General features: G+C 47.1%; 1 protein-coding gene across 13 annotated transcripts in view; it reads left to right on the top strand.

Annotated features, from left to right (window-relative positions):
• The window catches only part of GRAMD1B (GRAM domain containing 1B), a 187,479-nt gene that overhangs the window by 120,823 nt on the left and 49,560 nt on the right, over nt 1-17,096 (top strand). The gene's annotated exons all lie outside the window — the stretch shown is intronic.

The following is a 17,096-nucleotide window of genomic DNA, read 5'->3' as shown; positions in this document are numbered from 1 at the left end:
TTCTGCTCTATTCTGAGCTCATCAGAAAACTTATTTGCTGTTCTACAACCATGTCTGGGCTCCATAGTTAAAGGGGGATTGAGATGAACTGGAATTCATTTAGAGGAGAGTGAACCCCTTGGCTGAGGGGTAGGCTGGAGAGACTAGCAAGTCTGAAGGAGAAAAGGCTGAGGGAGCACAAAAGCCACTTTAAAAGTGCATTTGGAAGAGAAATGTGATTTATTCTACACCTGCCAAGGGGGCAGATATGTGGGACCTTTGGTGGGAAGCCACAGGAAACAGATTGAGCATAAAATAAGAACAGTTGTCCAAAGGCAAAATGAGTTACATCATCAGTTAATTCTCTCCCTGTCACTTGAGGTAGACTCTAAACAAAGATTAGGTGGAGATGTAGGAGAAATGATTTTAAACTTCTAAAAATAGGTTTGAGGCCTTAGATGCATTCCATCCAAAGAGGGAGAATAGGAACAGAGGTGGTACTGTAGTTAATGAACGGACCTCAAGTCTGGGAAAGCTGGAATCAAAGAAAATGGCGTTGAGTGCATTATAACAAGGTTTTTTGTTTTTTTTTTTTTAATCACAAAGAACTTCCTGATGGTTGCAGGAGACAATGAGAAGGATCATAGAGGAAAGCCCTGGAATTTTGTACTCTGAATATATTTTATTTTAAAGAAGGCTACTGATAAGAGCAGACATTCATCTCTCAGTTTCTGTGTTCTTTAAAAATTTTTTAAATTGGGATTTCTTGACAGTCCAATGATCAAGACTCTGCACTTCCACTGCCATGGCCCAGGTTTGATTCCTGGTCAAGGAGCCAAGATCTTGCAAGGCATGTGGCTCAGCCAAAAAAAAAAAAAAAAATTTTATTAAAATTTTATGTGCTTAAAACTTTTTATTGAAGTATAATATACACACACATATATGCAGAAAATTGCACATATCACAAGCATAGAGCTTGATAAGTTTTTGCAAACTAAATACACCCGTGTAACCAGCACCAGCTCAAGATACATTTTACTTAAGATTTTTTTAATGTGGACCCTTTTTAAAGTCTTTGTTAAATTTGTTACAACATTGCTTCTGTTGTTTATGTTTTTGGGGCCATGAAGCCTCTGAGATCTTAGCTCCCTGAGCAGGGATCGAACCTGTGCCCCCTGCGTTGGAAGGCTAAGTCCTCATCATTGGACCGCCAGGCAAGACCCAGGATACAAAGCTATTGTGAACATCTGGGAAGCCCCTCCCACTCCCCTTCTGAATATATTTATATGAGGGTACAGCCTCTCTGGGTGACATAGATGTCTGCCAGCAAATGGACAGATTGGCTGAGCCTCCTACAGACCTCTTGGTTCTAAAATTTCTATGATCTTACTTCCTTCAGTCTTTTTAGTCGTATCCGACTCTTTGCAACCCTATGGACTCCAGCCTGCCAGGCTCCTCTGTCCACGGGATTCTCCAGGCAAGAATACTAGAGTGGGCTGCCATGCCCTTCTCCAGGGGATCTTCCCAAACCTAGGGATCGAACCTGCATCTCTTGTGTCTCCTGCATTGCAGACAGGTTCTTTACCCACTAAGCCACTTGAGAAGCCCAACGTAATGGTTCTTCTTCAGCTCTATTTCTGTTTGTTCTCTACCAGAAAGTGAGTCAGAACCGGGTTTGAATCCACAGGGTCTGGAGGGGTTTAGCCACTTGCTTAGCTCAGACAGCAAGGTTAGGAAGGAGCCGCAGGAGGGAAAAATATGCCAAATGCTGCTCTGTACCCCTGTGCACCTACACTTTGCACACCACTTGGACTGCCTGCCTGGTTGGGACTTTGTCCTGACAGCCAGCCCCGGCCTCTGGTCCCTCCAGTGGCGTTGCCCTGACCAGAGGGAAAACGGGTGATGCTGAAATAACTAGGGGCCTAGACTGCCTGGTGGCTCAGATGGTAAAGAATCTGCCTGCATTGTGGGAGACCTGGGTTCGATCCCTGGGTCGGGAAGATCCCCTGAAGAAGGAACTGGCAGCCTACTCCAGTATTCTGGCCTGAAAAATCACGTGGACAAAGGAGCCTAGCGGACTTCAGTCTACAGGATTGCAGAGAGTAGGACATGACTGAGCGACTAACACACACACCCCCTAGACTGCCTGGATCCTGTTTCTGGATCCTTTGCTGGATTTAGATCTGGGTTCCTCTGAGAGAACGCTCTGCTCTCAGGAGTTCACCATGTGTCCTGTATATGCTTTTTATCACCCCCACCCCACTTCTCTGTGGGGGGCTAGGCCACATTCACACCCAGTCTTCTCACAGGTTGAAGCTGAAGTGCAGAGAGGAGGGATTTGCTCCCAGATCACACACAGGGAGGGCTTCCCTGATAGCTCAGTTCATAAAGAATCCACCTGCAATGCAGGAGACCCCAGTTCGATTCCTGGGTCAGGAAGATCCACTGGAGAAAGGATAGGCTACCCACTCCAGTATTCTTGGTCTTCCCTTGTGGCTCAGCTCAGCTTGTAAAGAATCTGCCTGCAATGCAGGAGACCTGGATTCAATCCCTGGGTTGGGAAGATTCCCTGGAGAAGGGAAAGGCTATCCACTGCAATATTCTGGCCTGGAGAATTCATGGACTATGTAGTCCATGGAGTCGCAAAGAGTTAGACACAACTGAGCAATCTTCACTTCACACACAGGGAAGGAGCCAAACCAGGACTGCCTGGCTTCCTTGACAGGTGACTGGGGGAACTGTTTTGATTGACTCCATGTAGCTCTAGTACTCTTGCCTGGAAAATCCCATGGACGGAGGAGCCTGGTAGGCTGCAGACCATGCAGTCGCTAAGAGTCGGACATGACTGAGCGACTTCACTTTCACTTTTCACTTGCATGCATTGGAGAAGGAAATGGCAACCCACTCCAGTGTTGTTGCCTGGAGAATCCCAGGGACGGCGGAGCCTGGTGGGCTGCCATCTATGGGGTCGCACAGAGTCAGACACGACTGAAGCGACTTAGCAGCAGCATGTAGCTCTTACTGCAGGGTTAGTTAATTACACGTCTGTCTCGCTCACAGGTGATAGATTCCTTAGAGAAAAAGACTGAGTCCCTCATGCCTAGAGCATTATCTGGCTTGGAGTGTGTCTCTTCAGCTGTTAATTGGATGGATGGATGGATGGATGGATGAACAGATGAAGGAACGGATGGATTCTGCACAAGCTCCTTGTAGTTTTAGTAGCAACATTTCTCTTGCAGAAGTTGGGGGTGGGGCCCTTGTGGATCAAACTTAGACGAAGCCAGAAGTTCTATTCAGTTGAATTCCCTGCCTTGTCCCAGTGGTTTGTGGTATTGAGGCTTCCGAAATATTTTGAGTGGATTGTACTTATATTTGATTGAGATTGATAGTCAAGTGTAAATGTATTAAGTTCCTCTTGTGTATTCAGTATCATGTTTAATAATGTGTATTTAATCCCGTGTATCTACAAAGAACCACAACACAGTTGCTGTCCCGTGGGGCCCTCAGGGAGAATGTGTAAAACACAGTAGGAGACACATACGTAGTAGGTGTTCAGTAATTGCCGGTTTAACGACACCCAATCAGCAAAGTTAGCTTAATTTCTAAAGACTGTAAAGCTCAGAGATAGCTGGATGGAAAATGATCACCAAGAATTGTGGAAAACTAAGGACCACGGGGCTTAAAACTTTGGAGCTGTTCTAACATGTACACAGCCACCTAGTGGGTGCTCTCTCCTTGGAAACCTGAAGTGTGGGGATTGGGTGGCTGTTGTCAGGGCCTCGAAGAGGGAGCTTCTGCATCCAGTGGGGGGTGGGATTGCATGCCCACTAAGGCCGCTTCCAGACTGCAGACTGTCATTATAGATCCGTTCAGCCAGCACTGCCTGCAAACCCGCAGGACTCTCTCCCAGACTTTAGGTTTGTCCTGCTGTGAACAGCCTCAGAAGGGAACCTGTCCGTCATCAGTAAGTGCCTGTGTTTCATTTCAGCATCTTCTGCTTCATGCTAAGTCTTTGTCCTCCTAGCCCTGTGGAAGTGGGGGCTAGCTAAAGTTGTGAATAGCGGCAGTTTGTGTTTTACTCCTGGTCTTTGCTTCGTGGACAGGACGGAATGTAGAAACAGGATGTAGTTCCTTAACTGGAAATTCACTCTCTACTTCTAACCCCCCTTTTCCCTCCGTAAACAGATTATAGGGACCCCTTTACTTTGGGGATGTGCTGCTTTTTTTTTTACGCTTCTGTCCCCCATCCTAGTAAGCTAGGTTGTGATCATCAAACCGGCAAGGAACACAGATACATGGAAAGATAAAGGGACTTTTCTCAAGGGTACACGAAACAGCACAGAATTTAAACTCAGACATGTACGCTTATGTCTAGACAAAGTGACCAGGCCAGCAAAGTCTGGAAGTGATGTCACATTTTAGTTTTCATGGATCCAGAAATCAGAATAAGAACCAATGGGCTGGTATTCTCAGAAGGCAGATCTGGGGCAAGCTTGAGAAAGAAATCTCTTAACGGAGTAGCTGAACAGTGGTTGTTGAAAGAGCTCATTCCTTTATTCATGCAATACATATCTGTGATCCCACTGAGCTAGAGGCACTGGGGAACCACACAGTAGACAAGGCCCTGGCCCCCATGGGGTGTTCAGTCCAGTGTAAGCAACTGAATGACAACAACAACAAATAAGACAACTCTCAGTCCTGACAAGTGCCATGGGGTGGGGAAGTGGAATGATGTGAGGACGACCTCCTGGAGACAGGGAGGGCACCGTAGATGCAGGGGTTCTTCAAGACAGGCTACTCTAGGGAGGGGACGTTTGAATTTTGACTTAAAGGTTGAAAAGGAATCAGAGTTCAGAACTGTAGGGGGAGAGTTCTGGGGCAGGGGTGAACTTGGTGTGTTTGAGGAACAGAAAGATCCAAGGAGGCCAGAACAGAGGGAAGGAGAAAGTGGTACAATAGAAGTTGAGGGAGATCCCTGAGTGTGGATCCCAGGAATGGATTGCTGGCCGTCAAGTCCCTCCCTCCAGAAGGTGAGGACAAGGACACAGAATGGATTTGGTGCAGCCTGTGCACCCTTTGGGCAAAACAATTCATGTCCACTGGTTCTGTAGCGTCATCAATTTTCAGAGGTTATCGTCATTTGTTCCTCTTTGAAATGTCCATAGAGATGACTGGAGCTCTGGCTTGTCTCTCAGCTCTGGCAGGACTCAAATGAACTTACTTTGTTTTTGTCGGAAGGGGGAAAGTGGGTCAGGCTGTTTTGGCATTTCAGGCATGGAGTCCTGGTTTTATTGCAGGCCCTGGTCTCCATGGAAATGAAAAATAGTGTTTGTCATGCCTGTTCCTGGATTGAATTCCAAACTCTGGGCTGAACAGAAGCTTCAGGAAAGCCAGGGAGTGGGGGAGTGGGGTGGATGGAGCCTGTGGCCACTGTGATGAGAATCTGTCCTCCTTGGCTTGTGTTGGAAAAGGCAGGCAACCTTTGCCTAGTCTCTGACCCTCTCTTCACCCATCACCTCTCTGAACCAGAAACACCAGTAAAAGGGTAACTGATACCCTTCTGCCTTTCTCCTTGGCCAAAGACTTTCCATAGACCTTGCCTTTTTGTTAACTGGTCAATTAATAAATTCATCAACAACTGAAGTCACTGCTAAGATCTTATCCACAAGTAATTCTTCCAGGCTTAAGTTAACTCCCTAATGAGAATGTATCTAGTATGTACCTGCTGTGTGCTCAGTCGTGTCCTACTCATTGCAACCCCATAGACTGTAGCCCGCCAGGCTCCTCTGTCCATGGGATTTCCCAGGCAAGAATACTGAAGTGGGTTGCCATTTCCTCCTCCAGGGGACCTTCCTGATCCAGGGATCAAACCCAAATCTCCTGCATCTTCAGGTGGATTCTTTACCACGCATCACCTGGGAAGCCTCCATCTAGTATGTACCTAGAAGGTATTAGACAGCTGGCTGCAGATGTTTTGGATGGGCTCTGCTACCTTTCATTCCTTTTGTAGGATTTTTTTTTTTTTTTAATTAACTTCGCATAGGTACTTGAACAAGATAGGGATGGAAGAATGAGTCAGTGGAAATTGTTGGCCATAAAAAGTGCCCTGAATTGTTTACACAGTAGCTACAGAGATGGGGACCAGTGAGGGACAGTGCAGAGAGGGGATGGGGGCTGGGCCATGTGGACGCTTTGAGCCAATATTGGGGTGACCATTGGCCAGATAGTGAGTCTGGAGAATTGTCGAGCTTCCGTTTGTAAAGTGTCCCTGCCCTTGGTCTGATCTGGCAACAATCTAGTTCTGCGTTCTTGGTTCCATATTTCAAACAGAGCCTGTCCCTGAACACTGTGTCTATTTCACCCAAAGGCCCAACTTGGAAAGCCCCCAGGGCATTTCAGTAAGTTACTAGGACAGAAAAGAGGGAACGAGCTGTTCATCTCTGTCAGAATCTTGGTCTTCTGGCAGTGGAGGGAGACCCACTCTGTGTCACGGTGTGAAGTTGTATTGTATGAATTGTGGCAGGAAGGAAGAGCATTATCCTTAACCTTGCTGAAATGTAGCATGATGCTACATTCTGGCCAGAGTGTGGTGTGCTGGAACCAGGCTGAGAGAGACCTGCTTTAGCGTAAGTTGGTAAGAGAGCTTCTATGCCATAAACAATGCATGCTGTATATGCTGGGTCGCTTCAGTTGTGTCCCATTCTGTGACCCTGTTGACTGTAGCCCACCAGGCTCTCCTTCTGTGCATGGGATTCTCCAGGCAAGAATAAAACAGACCAGCAAAAAGTGCCAACAGCAACAAAAGGGCATCTCTTTAGAGGCTGTCTGGCCCCTCTCTTCAACCAGGTAATCCCAGTGTGACATATAAGGCACCGTTGGCTTTTTCTCCCTTAAACAAGGAATTGGACCCAGTGGCAAAGTTGTTGCCAGGTCTAGGTTCTAAGTGCTAGGCTCTCAAATAGTGAGCTCTGTACATGGTCACCAGGCGGTCCTCTTAGGGGAACTGTAGTACATTTTCTGTCCTTTCAAAACCCCACCCCATCTGCTATCCTAAAAAGCGTGGGGAGGGGGGGGAATGTCACTGAGACTTCCCCTACTGAGCACCTCATCCAGCTTCCTGCTAACCCCTTGGTGGACAGTCACATCATCTCTCTGGACCTGTGCTTCATCCATAACAGAGAGAGGACTGGATCAGATGAGCCCTTCTGACTCTGGAACAGTCATCCCTGAGACTGTGGTTTTGTATTCATGGGTAAAGAAGGCCAAGACCAGGAGCTTCAGGACATTGTAACAAGAACTGAACAGGCCTGGGAAGTTTTTTGTTTGTTTGTTTGTTTTTTTCCTAAATGACTTGGTATTTTGCTCTCCAGGGAGGAGAGCCCAAGGGGAGCGTGGAGCCCAATTAGGATTTGTGATCTGGGCCATTTTTCTTCTTTACAAAGTTCTGATTGGGTCTGCCCTTCCCATCTTCCGTGTTGTGTGCATTTATGGGTACAGAGCCACTATGTGACAAGCAGGAACACAGAAAGGAATCGAAAATCAACCATCTTCAGGGAATTCTCCTAAATTCTGAATTTGGATCCATTTTAGGTGGACAGATCTAATGGAGGCATTTGCAGGTAGCATGGAAATTTCATGCAAATGTTATGCAAATACACCTGTGGGCCTTCCTGTCTCAGACACTCGAACATGTGCTATAGGAAAATTCAAAGTGGAGCTGGCTAATTTGCATGGATATTTGCAGTGCTATTATAAAGAAGTGAGGAGGATTACTGATGAGACTTCCGAATTGTCATGGGGATGGGAAGTGCATGGCTGGTTAACAGAATAGTCAGCTGTTGGGAATTAGGGACAACTGTATATCAGAATCAGCTTTAACTTGATGATACTAAGGGCAGAGAAGGGTGAGGTGCTTGTAGTATGGCTGTGGGCATGGGATCTCATGATTAATTATCAAGCTCCTGCACCAAAAGAAGGTGTGTTGTGTCATGTTATTGGTTAGTCATTAAGTTGTGTCTGACTCTTTGTGACTCTGTGGACTGTAGCCCACCAGGCGTCTCTGTCCATGTAATTTCCCAGGCAAGAATACTGGAAGGCATTGCCATTTCCTTTTCTAGGGGATCTTCCCAACCCAGGGATCATACCTGTATCTCCTGTATTGGCAGGCAGATTCTTTACCACTGAGCCACTAGGGAGGTCCATGGTTTTGAGAACCACACCTTCATGCCCAGTCCCAGCAACCCTGGGGTCTTCTCCATTGGCAGTTCCTCTGACAAGCTCTTCACGACCCAGATAATCACGATGGTGTGATCACTGACCTAGAGCCAGACATCCTGGAATGTGAAGTCAAGTGGGCCTTAGAAAGCATCACTATGAACAAAGCTAGTGGAGGTGATGGAATTCCAGTTGAGCTATTTCAAATCCTGAAAGATGATGCTGTGAAAGTGCTGCACTCAATATGCCAGCAAATTTGGAAAACTCAGCAGTGGCCACAGGACTGGAAAAGGTCAGTTTGCATTCCAATCCCAAAGAAAGGCAATGCCAAAAAATGCTCAAACTACCACACAGTTGCACTCATCTCACATGCTAGTAAAGTAATGCTCAAAATTCTCCAAGCCAGGCTTCAGCAATACGTGAACCATGAACTTCCTGATGTTCAAGCTGGTTTTAGAAAAGGCAGAGGAACCAGAGATCAAATGGCCAACATCCGCTGGATCATGGAAAAAGCAAGAGAGTTCCAGAAAAACATCTCTTTCTGCTTTATTGACTATGCCAAAGCCTTTGACTGTGTGGATCACAATAAACTGGAAAATTCTGAAAGAGATGGGAATCCCAGACCACCTGACCTGCCTCTTGAGAAATTTGTATGCAGGTCAGGAAGCAACAGTTAGAACTGGACATGGAACAACAGACTGGTTCCAAATAGGAAAAGGAGTACGTCAAGGCTGTATATTGTCACCCTGCTTATTTAACTTCTATGCAGAGTACATCATGAGAAACGCTGGACTGGAAGAAACACAAGCTGGAATCAAGATTGCCGGGAGAAATATCAATAACCTCAGATATGCAGATGACACCACCCTTATGGCAGAAAGTGAAGAGGAACTAAAAAGCCTCTTGATGAAAGTGAAAGTGGAGAGTGAAAAAGTTGGCTTAAAGCTCAACATTCAGAAAACGAAGATCATGGCATCCGGTCCCATCACTTCATGGGAAATAGATGGGGAAACAGTGGAAACAGTGTCAGACTTTATTTTTCTGGGCTCCAAAATCACTACAGATGGTGACTGCAGCCATGAAATAAAGACGCTTACTCCTTGGAAGGAAAGTTATGACCAACCTGGATTGCATATTCAAAGGCAGAGACATTACTTTGCCAGCAAAGGTCCATCTAGTCAAGGCTATGGTTTTTCCAGTGGTCATGTATGGATGTGAGAGTTGGACTGGGAAGAAGGCTGAGCGCCGAAGAATTGACGCCTTTGAACTGTGGTGTTGGAGAAGACTCTTGAGAGTCCCTTGGACTGCAAGGAGATCCAACCAGTCCATTCTGAAGATCAGCCCCGGGATTTCTTTGGAAGGAATGATGCTAAAGCTGAAACTCCAGTACTTTGGCCACCTCACGCGAAGAGTTGACTCATTGGAAAAGACTCTGATGCTTGGAGGGACTGGGGGCAGGAGGAGAAGGGGACGACAGAGGATGAGATGGCTGGATGGCATCACTGACTCGATGGACGTGAGTCTGGGTGAACTCCGGGAGTTGGTGATGGACAGGGAGGCCTGGCGTGCTGCGATTCATGGGGTCGCAAAGAGTCGGACACGACTGAGTGACTGAACTGAACTGAACTGACAAGCTCAGCTGATTTTCTGTTCCAGCGAGTCCACCCACCCAGTAGACACTGAACAGCTAATATACTTAAGAGAATTATAAGCAGATTTATCCCATGATACTTACACGATTAGTCCATGGGAACACTCGTTCTCAAATTTTGGAGTGCGTCAGAATGAGCTATGGTGCTTGTTTCCAATGCAGATTCACAAGACAGTTTCCTGGAAATTGTCATTTATTGAGTGGGGTGCGGTTGGGATTTTGCACTTCAAGGAAGCATCCCAGTTGGATTTGGTTCCCACTTAGGAAGATCCCTCGGAGAAGGGAAAGGCCACCCACTCCAGTATTCTGGCCTGGACAATTCCATGGACTATATAGTCCAGGGGTCGCAAATAATCTAGCACGACTGAGCAATTTTCACTAGGAAGTAATAGGGCTTCCATGATGACTCAGACGGTGAAGAATCCGCCTGCAATGTATAAAACCCAGGTTCAATCCCTGGGTCAGGAAGATCCCCTGGAGAAGGGAATGGCTACCTACTCCAGTATTCTTGTCTGAAGAATCCCGTGGACAGGGGAGCCTGGAGGGCTGCACTCCATGGGGTTGCAAAGAGTCGGACACGATTGAGCAACTAACACTTTCACTTTGATGGGAAGTAATATTTGGGAGCATTCAAAGCATGTTCATAGACCACTCTGAGGGAAAAGGGCAAGAATAATATTCCAGTTTTTACAGAGAGGAACAAAAACCTTGATACTATCAGCTCAGAAATATTTATTGAGCATTCATTATGTCTCAGGCACTGTACTAAAGATCTATGTCACTTGTGTTATTTCATTTAACACAACAGTCCTCTGAGATAGGTATCCATGTTTTTCATTTGTCCTATGAGGAAAATAAGGCTTAGGGGCCAGGTTTGTACAGCAAGTTGCAGAGCTGGGCCTCAACCCTGAGCCTGCTGACTCCACACCCTGGCATTAATCCTGACCCTGCAGGGCCCAGGCAGGCCTTCAGCAAACTGTTTCAGTTGAAACTGGCTTTCTAAATTTCTAATCCAGTGCTGTATCAGAGTAGGGTGCCCTGGAATGTATCGGGCAGTCTTTTAAAAATTGCCTATACAGCACATTGAAACTGTGACAGCCGTTAAGTTTGATCAGCCAGGTATTTGCAGAACTGGGCCCAGGGGGAACCAGAAAGTGAACATGAAGAATCGGGGTGGGGAGGAGGGGTCTGACTGGCAATGAGCCAGGGCTGGAAGGCTCTGTGGCCAGAGAGCCCGGATGGAGCTGCTGGGGGTGGGGTGGCCAGTACATACCTTGAAATCTCTGGGGTAGAAACAGTTGACTTCGCTGCAAGCAAACGAGTTAACCTAGATGAGGAGCACCAGACCTGTTCTGCTCGGGGATCTGAGACTGTGTGGGTAGCTGATCAGGAAGCTGGCTTGCTGGTACTGTCTACCCGGGCCAACACAACCACACCGGGTGGGAGGATGGGAACAGGATGCCAAGAGGACGGGGGCTGTGGCTCCCGTGTCTCCAGTGGGGGTGGGAGATGCAGCCAGGAAAGTCGCCGCAGAAAGCCAAGGGCCTTGGTCCTCTTTCCCTGGGCCCCTGTTTCTTGGGGACTTCAGGCAGACCTAGCTGTGGGAAGCCAGGACCACACTATAGCATGTGGGACTGTGGTCAGACTTTAGGAAGCACTGTTTGTTAGCAAGGTAACCGGGAGAGGAGTTAACATAGTCTTGTTGGAGGTTTTAAAACAGGAGAGATGGGAAGTGAGTGAATGACCTCTGGGCCCCTTGCAATGGGTTAAAAGTGACTAGGGGAGGTCGTCTCAGCTGACCTAATATTGAGGAAAGCTGATGATGACAAGAATCTTTTTCTAAGTATTCACTTACATACGTCATGCTTCAGAGGCACACAGTTCCTCGTAATGTGCTATGTACTCCGTGCTCTCTTATATTTTAGGCTTTCATACTTTTGTTCTTGCTGATGTTTTGGCTTATTTATTTACATATTTTGATTTTTCAGGAACCTTCTCTTCCTACTACCATGCCCTTCACCTGGCTCACTCTGACACATTTTCCAGGACCCAGCTTAAGTCCCAAGGACCATATCTTCAAGGCAGCGTTTATGGACCCCTGTCTAAGATGCCTTTCCTCTTTCCTGTCACACTGCTTGTTGCTTTTATTAAAATGAGAGGAACATGTGTCTAGCTCTTCCTGATGGCAGTGTCCCAAGCATAAAGATCCTTTCTCACTCACCAGTGTGAACCTGAACTTGAACACCTAGGATTATGCCAGGTGCTCAGTGTATGTTTGTAGAACAGAAGACCCAGGTAAGAAGTTCTGTCACCTAGGCCAGGCACATAACTTCTATTGCTCAGGTTGCTTACGTGAAATTAAGAGTTGGTTATATTAACTCTAAAATCTACAAGGGGAGTTCTTAGTCCACTAGCTCCTCCAATCCTTGTCTTCCTTTTCTTTCTACAGCAAATCTACAGTCATGTTTAGCTTTAAAACCTGCAGATTTTGAAATATAATGTATTACTATTGTTAATAAGGATGGCCGTATCAGATTAAAGGCAAATTGTAGAGTTTGTTGGAAAGACAATATTAGAGATTATAAGATTCATCAGAATAGGTTTTATTTGTTCAGCAGGACAGCTGAATCTGTAGAATGGAGTGCCTGTAAAAGAGTTTTAGGGGGAAAACCAAATATTGTATATTAATGCATATATGTGGGATCTGAAAAAATTGATATAGATGGTCTTATTTACAAAGCAGAAACAGAGACATGGACATAGAGAACAAATGCATTGACACCAAGTGGGGGAAGGGGGTGGGATGAATTGGGATTGACAGATACGCATTATTGATACTATATATAAATAGATAACTAATGAGAACCTACTGTAGAGCAGGGGGAACTCTGCTGAATGCTCTGTGGTATCCTGAATAGGAAAGAAATCCATAAAAAGAGGGGACTGTGTATATGTATAGCTGATTCACTTTGCTATACAGCAGAAACTAACACATTTTAAAGCAACTATACTCCAGTAAAACTTTTTTTAAAAAATAAGAGTTTTAGGAGGAATTTCCTGGCAGTCCAGTGATCAGGACTTAGCAGTTTCCCTGCTAAGGGCCTGGGTTCAATCTCTGGTCAGGGAACTAAGATCCTACGAGCTGCACAGTGTGGCCAAAGTGGGGGCGGGGGGGAAGCTTAGTAAAAGAGTTTTGTTGTTGCTGTTCAGTTGCTCAGTTGTGACCCCATGGACTGCAGCACACCAGGCTTCCCTGTCCTTCACCATCTCCCAGAGCTTGCTCAAACTCCTGTCCACTGAGTCAGGATGTCAGCCAACCATCTTGTTCTCTGTCATCCCCTTCTCCTCCTGCCTTCAATCTTTCCCAGCATCAGGGTCTTTTTTAATTAGTCAGTTGGCTCTTCACATCAGGTGGCCAGAGTATTGGAGCTTCAGCTTCAGCACCAGTCCTTCCAGTCTAGCAAATCTGGTGGTGGTTTTGCTGAGTGAGGGCTCTAGTGACTCCAAGCATTTTCTTCTCATTTAGTGAGGGATCAGAGTGGAGGAGGAGCGTGGGGTAGGGGGTAAGAATGCTTTTGGGCTCGTCTTGAGCGTGAGCATTGTGTGGGAAGGTCTGGTGTCGGGTGGACGAGTACGGGAGGGATCTGAGGACAGGCTTCAATGGCTGAGGCAGAGCGTGTGCGGGGAGGAGCGGCCAAGCAGGAGCTCTCAAGGGTACTTGGAGGTGATAGTTGGGGAATTTCTGACCATAGTTTGAAGTTCACATTATTCCAAGAAGGGTAGAAAACCAGAGAGAGGAGGGTGGCTAAAAATGACAGCTTTACTTTTTGTAAAAAGTTCATTTTGACAGCAACATAGGGAATGGATGGAAGCCTGGAGGCAAAAAGTTGATTCTTCTTTCCATTCACCCAGCTCACTATCAGTCCTTGTGATCTATCCTACATTCGCTTTACTCAATAAACAAGCATTATTGAATGCTTGGTTCTGAGCACAAGCTCTGTAATCAGCAGGCCCACATTTGATCAGGCCTCTCCTGCCCCTTACCCATCTGTGTGACGCTGGGCGAACTACTTACTCTGTCAGTTGTTCAGTTTAGCACCTGAAAAGTAGGACTAGCAACAGCCCTAAATACTTGGCAGGGTGGTTGGGAAGATTAAATTAGATAATGCTTAATAAGTGCTTTCCATTATGCCAGGAGCTCATAAATGTTCATAAACTTAGCTATTTGTGTTCATAGTAGCAGGTTGGCGGTACAAACGTGGGAGCTGTCGTGATCCTGGGGGCTGTTAAAGCCGTGGGTGGTGTGGAGAGCTGCCCCGGAAGGAGACTCGGTGCAGATGTTAGCTGAGCTCATGCTGTTAATACTTACAGAGCATCCTGGTGAACGGTGGGGAAGGTGCAGAGGCACGTGCCCCCAGGAGTGGCAGGTCTTCGCTTTAACACCAGGCAGAGTGTGATCAGTGCTTTGGTGAGTTCATTGGTGAAGATTTAGAAAAGCCTTTTGGAGAAGGTGGGGTTGAATTGGGTCCTAAATGATGAATGAGACTCCACTGGGTAGATGTGAAGGGAGAGTGTTTCCCGCGCAGGTGGTGAACAGGTGGGGAGTCAGAAAGAGGATGCATGCTGAGAAAACTAGAGGGAGAAAGCAGGCCTGGAAGATAGGAACTCTTGTTTTTTTCTGGATCTGGGTCTTCGTTGCTGCACTCAGGCTTCCTCTAGTTGCGTTGAGCAGGGGCTTCTCTCTGTTGTGGCGTGCGGGCTTCTCATTGCTGTGGCTTCTCTTGGTGCAGAGCACGGGCTCTAGGTGCTCAGGTTTCAATAGTTGCGGCCCCTGGGCTTGGTGACCTTGAGGCATGTGGAATCTTCCTGGCCCAGGGATCAAATCCATGTCCCCTGCGTTGGCAGGTGGACTCTTAGCCACTGGACCAGCAGGGAAGTCCAGTGGGGACTCTTTAAGTGAGTACAGAGAGAAAGTATCAAGGTCTAGGTAACTGTCAAAGGATTTTTGGTAGAGAACTTTGAATTCCATTCTGAGGATTTGAGACTTTCATATGAATGTCTCAAGAGGGCAGATAGGTAGTATCAAGCTTTTATTTAGGAAGACTTTTAAAAAGGACAAAGGTATGAATGGTCACAAAAGAGGGAAGGCGAGGAGAAAACCACTCAGAAGGTTATTAGAAAACTCTGGGGCAGAAGCATTGAGAACTTGAACTAGGACCCTGGGAAAAGAACGAAAGGATGCATTCCAGAACTTTAAGGAAACGGAATTGATGGGATTCAGCGACTCACCTTTTGTGGGGGAACATGGAAGTGGTGAATTTGCAGCCTGAGAGACTAGGAAGTGGTGGTGCCACTGAGGACGGGCCGTAGTGGGAGGAGGCTGGGAGGAGAGACCACCTGCCCGGCTCTGAATCCGAGGTGCTCGTGAGATACCTGTTTAGAGGAGCTGTCCTGTTGGCAGCAGGTTGTTGGGCTGAAGCTAACAGGTGTGATTTGGGTCAGAAGCAGGTAGAGGAGTCCTTTGATTCCAGGCATAGTTGAAGTCACAGGAAACAGGAAATGGCTTGGGCGGTGAAGAGCCCGCCTTTGGAGAGGAACTGAATTATAGGCAGAAAGGCGAGAGTGGAACTAATTGCTGAGACAGGAAGAGGAATAGGAGAGGTGTGTGTCATCAGGAAGAAGGGGAGAGATTTTCAAGAGCAACGCAAATGATCAACAGCCTTATAAGCACAGAGATGGAAGTGGCACATGAGCATGTAAATTGTCTGTTGATTGACATGTTGAAAGCAGCATCTTTGGGTGACATATGGAGGGTCAGCTGACATGGGATCACTAAGGGTGGAGGATATCTCATGGACATGTCCATCCTGGGTGCCTGAGAGTCAGGAGGTTTTGGATAGTTGGGGTACGTTTCCTCCAGGTTGGGATTTTTTGCCCACCCCTTGCTTGAATCTCAACAGCCACTTATCAGCAGGGATGCAGAGTTTGAGGAAGGATAAAGGGACCTCCTTTCTGTTCCCAAGGCTGGAATGACCGTGTGTGAGGATGTCTTATCTCAGAAAAAGATGGGAGCCCACCTGTGGGTTTGTATGTTTTAGATGGGCTTGCGCAAGGTGTCATCCACTCTCTAGTTAGTCCTTCTCTGAGCACACTGGTTGAGGTTAGGGGCAGAGTTCCTGGCTGTTGTTCCAGCAGAGCAGTCTTAGGAGATGGTGTCAGCCCTGGAGTACTTGGCCATGGGTTGAAATTGGCTTGAAAGAAAGGGGGCTGCCCCAGGGAGATGAGCGCCTGAGTCCGCTCTTTGGATGGGTCCAAGAATCCACTTGCCACCGTTTTAATGTTCGGCTTTTCCAGCTGAGGGAAAGGAACGTAATTTCCTTTCTCCAGGTTTTGTCGTAGTGGATGAGTTTGGAAGCAGAGGGTAAGGATGTTGGCAATGTGGTGAGACCTGGAAGAGCCGCTTATTGTAAATCCTAGTTGTTGTTGGTACTGTAACGAGTTTCAAATTCTGTTTGGGGATAAAGCACAGCATTGGCCACAAGTGTCTCCACACATCCTCTCGCGATTGGTTTTTCCCTTCTGTTTCTGCGTCAGCTTCCTTCCAGGAGGCAAAGGCTCACCCGGTCCCACTGCTGCCCTCCTCCCACACTTGCTGGCTGGGGCTTTGGGGCTCCCCTCCTGTCCTCTCTGCCGAGGATCCCCAGGTAGAAGGTTCTGCCCAAAGCGGATGGTTTTCATTGCAAATGGGTCCAGTGGGCCATCTGAGGTTGCAGCTGGATCTTCATGCAAACAGCAGAGTTCCCCAGCCTGCACTCCACTCGCTTAGGGAGGGCCCAGAGTGTTTCCTGGGGCCCCGATGACCTTGGATCTGGCAGTGCCCAAAGCCTGACGCTGCCCTGACTGCCCACTTCTCAGCCCCTCCCCTTGTGCTTCTTTGGCCTTCCTGTCTCCTGTGTGTTTTCCATCTCTTTCCTACATAACCTTTCCTTTCCCCATTTTCTCAGAGCAAAGCAAACACCTGTTAGAACTTGGCTGCATCGAGTTTTCCTCTCCTCTTCCTTCCTTCATCTCCTCTAGTCCTTTAAGAACACAAGATAAATATTTATAAAGTGCACAAGCCTTGGTATGAGGGGATTTGGTGGGTGTATAAGGTAGTTGTTGGAAATGAATTTGGGGGAGGGGACATAGCATGTAAGAACTTCCGCTGTGTTTACCTTTGCCCTGGGCAAGGGGAGCAGGAGATAACATGCTA

This window comes from Bubalus bubalis, chromosome 16, assembly GCF_019923935.1.
Source record: "Bubalus bubalis isolate 160015118507 breed Murrah chromosome 16, NDDB_SH_1, whole genome shotgun sequence".
NCBI classification, from domain to species: domain Eukaryota; kingdom Metazoa; phylum Chordata; class Mammalia; order Artiodactyla; family Bovidae; genus Bubalus; species Bubalus bubalis.
The sequence above is the reverse complement of the archived record's forward strand: the minus strand, read 5'-3'. Positions and strand labels throughout refer to the sequence as shown.